We start from the raw sequence: 5,000 nt of genomic DNA on the forward strand, positions 1-5,000 counted from the left end.
ACACATACACACACACACAGGACCTAGGGCTGGGCTGGGGAATGCTAACTATCACACAAACATACACACATGCATGCACACACACACACACACACACACACACACAGTATACTTTATGGACATTAGCATTATTAATACACACACACACACACACACACACAGCCTTACTCATGCTCTCTCTGTCTCACACACACACACACAAAATCGGATTCATTTTCCTATACGAAGTAAATATTATCAAACTATGATGCTGTTGGCTCCATGTGTTTCTGTTTATCATGTCTATTCTCCTTCCTCTGTCCTCTTACTGAGAGCCTGGGGTCCTTTAGGGATTCATAAAAAAATACCCCTCAAAGCAGCAGATCAGGCCAAGGGTCAAGAGTTCTACTTACGCACACGCACACACACACACACACACACATGTACAGTATGCACACACACACACACACACACACACAAACACACACACACTCAGAAGGGGTTCTTTGCTGAGTGGAGTAGTCGCTGCTGCAGTCTGACTGACAGGTGATCTCTTCATGCCCCTGTGTGTGTGTGTGTGTGTATTAATTATGTTAATGTCCATAAAGTATACTGTGTGCCCTCTCTGTCATTCAGGCCACTATGTATGTATCTATGTATCTATGTATCTATGTATGTATGTATGTACCTATCTATCTATCTATGTGTCCCCTCTCTAATTCTGGCCACTGCTATGGGTCAAACAGCAGAGTGACCAAGTGCTGTGTCTGATAGCACTCTCACTCATATCAAAGGTGCTCTGTTATCGGTGTTCTTGGCAGAGGTTTGCCGTATTGAGACTCAGCACCCCCTCCCTTTAGAGTTCTCTCCAAACACACACGCATGTCGTCTCAACTCAGACTGGAAGGGAAGATTTGAGACCTGAGTGTTTTAGTTGAAAAGAGAATGCCATTTGCATTTAATCAATCTGGTATTTTTTGTACGCATAAGGGATTATTAGTAGAATAATGACCCCTGAACTAATTTATTAAAGATATGGCAACACTTAAACACTTAAAGAGACCAGGGTGAAATAGGGACACTGTGGCCCTCCTGTCCTACCTGATGGGTGACACGTTTGTTTGTAAATAAAACATGATATCTACAATTTCTAAAATTGTCTGATCAGTGTCCCTGGACTTTAGTTAACCCCAAAAAGTTCTTACATAATGAGCAACTGAGGTGTATAAAAGAGGGTGTTTCAGGAGGGATACTCACACACTTCTAGCACTACTACTACTACTACTACTGCTACTACTACTATTACTACTACTACTACTACTACTGCTACTACTACTACTACTATTACTACTACTACTACTACTACTGCTACTACTACTACTGCTACTACTACTACTACTACTACTGCTACTACTACTACTGCTACTACTACTACTACTACTACTGCTACTACTACTACTACTACTGCTACTGCTACTACTACTACTACTACTACTACTGCAACTACTATTATTATTACTACTGTACTACTACTACTACTACTGTTATTATTACTACTGCTACTACTACTGTGTTAGACAGACAGAGAGTTGTAATAAGTATGAGGGTCGTCATCACACTGCTGGTGCTGCTGTTCTCCATGTGTGGAGCTGAGAGTGACTCTGACCTTCACTCAGAATGAGCTGCAGAGCACCAAAACACTGCTGTACACAGTGGAGGCTGAGAACAATGCTCAGAAGACAGAGCTGGCCATCATGAGAGTAAGACTGGTGGCCAGTGAGACTAAAGTGGACGCTCTGGAAAGGGGGAATGCAGCTCAACACACAGACCTCCCCAATATGAAGACTGAAGTGGTGAACCTGAAGATGGAAAATGCAGCACAAGAGGCAGAACTGACAGCAGTGAAGACCAGACTGACAGCTACTGAGACTGATGTAGAGAATCTGGAGAAAGAGATCACAGAGCAACCCAAGGTGGCATTCTCAGCAGCTCTGGGTTCAGGATACATAGAGGCTGGGAGAACTACCTTGAACTTGGTCTTCACTAAAGTCATCACCAATGTTGGAGAGGCCTACAGCAGCACAACAGGCTTCTTCACAGCTCCAGTCAGGGGAGTCTACTACTTCAGATTCACTGTCATGGATGACCTGTCTTCACGCATGATTAGCATCATGATGTATAAGAATGGAGAGCGGATCATGTTGTTAGAGGAGTTTGATACTGATGGACGTCCCTCCTATCTGTCCAGTGGTGCGACTCTGCAGCTGGAGGTGGGAGATGTAGTTAACATGCGACTCCCTGCAGGCTACAGGCTCCTTGATGATACTTATAACTACAACACCTTCAGTGGCTTCCTGCTGTTTCCTCTCTGAATGGAACACACTGCTCAACATGATGCAGATGTTACATGATGATGATGAGCACATTGAATAATCCCTGTGTGTGACATGTGCTATACAAATACAATTGCCTTGCCTTGCCTTGATGCTGACAAGTCATAAATAAAGTACAAATGATTAAGAGCAAACAAATCCTGTTCTTTTGGTGTTTGAGGTAATGTCTGTAAGTTGGTGCTTTTCTCAGATCAGAATGAAAATTCTCATAACTATTAGTTCATCTTTGCAATTCTACAGCACTGTGACAGAATTTGATAACTAGTTCAACAATTTTGTATGTAATGACTCAAGCAATGAAATGAAGACTATTAGTTTAATTGGGAATGACTATTCAGCATCCAAGTATAGTTCATTTTGACTGACATGACATAAGCAAATGATAATGTTAAAAAACAGCAGAGAATTGTATGAAAGCAACTGATGCATGTCCAAAAGTATTTGCAATTTGTTCAGAGGAAGGAGAAATTGCTACTATGATGTGCACAAATGACTAAATGTTGTGGAGGTTGAACTAATAGTTGAACCAATAGTATGAGAATTTTCATTCTGATCTGAAAAAAGCACCAAAGCGACTGAGAAAAACTGTATTTAGTGTCTTGTACTCACTTACTCCCCTAACTACAGCAATGTGTAACTTTACTGTAGTTTTCAAATGGCTGTACAAGTACTGTATAGTGCTGTCTTGAGCATGTTCAGGTAGTGTCACCGAGTTCTGACCTTTTTTTGCATGGGAAAACACTGAGAGAATAAACTGTCATAATGAAAACATGACAAAGCCATTTGACTATCTTGTTCATAAACGATGGTGTCAAGACTTCTCATTTTGATGACACTGACAGTTTCATTGACATGAATACTTGCTTTTGAAGAATGGACTATCCATTTTGAGCAAGTGACGTGCTTTTGCAGGTTATCCACTAGGTTTTGCAGTTTGCACTAATTGTTTCGAGAAATGCACTAACTGCTGTGCAAATGTTAATAGTGATGTGAGAAAAGCACCAAAGCGACTGAGAAAAACTAATATATCACCTTTGATTATGAGCAACAAAACATTTGTTGATTACACATACATAAATGAACCAAAAAACATGAATAAAAATTAATTCAGAACACTGCAGTATACATGTATGTAAAACTATGAGTCACAGACACACGCATACACAGACACACAGACACAGACACACACACACATATACGCACAAACCCACACTCACGTACACATGCACACACACACACACACACGCTCACGTATGCACTCACACACACACACACACACACACACACACACACACACACACACACACACACACACACACACACATACACACTATCTATAGTATCTATCTATAGTATCTATCTAAGCCATTGTATCAGGCCCAACAGTAAGTTATTTCCTCCTCCAAGTGTAGTAGAAAATGCCCCCCCCCCCCCCCGACTCACTCATCCTCTCCCATCCCCTCCTCATTCCACCCACCACCTCTATTCTCCTTCCCCCACTCTCTCTTTCTCCCTTCTCCCTCTCTCTTTCTCCCCCTCCTCTCTTTTTATCCCTCTCTACCCCTTCTCCTCTCTCTCTCCCTCTCTCTCCCCCCCCCCCCTCTCTCTCCCTCTGTCTCTCTCCCCCCCTCTCTCTCTCCCTCTCTCTCTCCCTCTCTCTCTCTCTCCCCCCCTCTCTCCCTCTCTCCCTCTCTCTCTTTCCCTCTCCCCCTCTTTCCCTCTCTCCCTCTCTCTCTCTCTCCCCCCTCTCTCCCTCTCTCTCTCCCCCTCTCTCCCTCTCTCTGTCCCTCTCTCCCTCTCTCTCTCTTTCCCTCTCCCCCTCTTTCCCTCTCTCTCTCTCTCTCTCTCTCTCTCTCTCTCCCCCTCTCTCTCTCTCTCTCTCTCTCTCTCCTCCTCTCTCTGCAGTAGCAGATGTTCTTTTGAAGCTGAGTGTATGTGTGGCTCAGGCGTTGGATTCACACAATCTATTTTCTCTCTTTTCCCCTTTCATTCCTTTCAAGCAGGAAACTTAAACTTGTCATTTTCACAGCTGCCACTCAGCCCTACTCTCTCTCTCTCTCTCTCTCTCTCTCTCTCTCAGACACACACAGACACAGAGAGAGATACACAAACACAGAAACACAGACAGACACACACACACACACAGACACACACACACACACACACACACACACACACACACACACACAGAGAGAGAGATACATAGACAGACAGACAGACACACACACACACACACACACACACACACCATGCCACCTCTTCCCATATTCACAGCACTTTTCGGCACTTTTCAGCACTCGTCTCTTCAGCTCTCTTGTCTGCTCCTCCTTTTCAGCTTTCTCTTCATCTCTTCTCTGCCTCCAAGATTTAACATTTCCACAGGCTACTGGCCTTTCTTTCTCTCTCTCTCTCCCTCCCTCTCTCTTTCACTCCCCCCTTTCTCCCTCTCTCTCTCATGCTCTTACTTTTTCTCTTTCTTGTAAAATAATTCATTTGTGATTTTGAGCTGGTATCATATAACTAAGCCACCTTACAGACCCAGCAGTGCATAAAAGGATGCATTATTAATAGAACCATTAAAATCCCCATCCTCCTTAATTCTACTGCAATAAACCTTACTCACACACG

Source organism: Alosa sapidissima, chromosome 2, assembly GCF_018492685.1.
Source record: "Alosa sapidissima isolate fAloSap1 chromosome 2, fAloSap1.pri, whole genome shotgun sequence".
Classification (NCBI taxonomy): Eukaryota; Metazoa; Chordata; class Actinopteri; order Clupeiformes; family Clupeidae; genus Alosa; species Alosa sapidissima.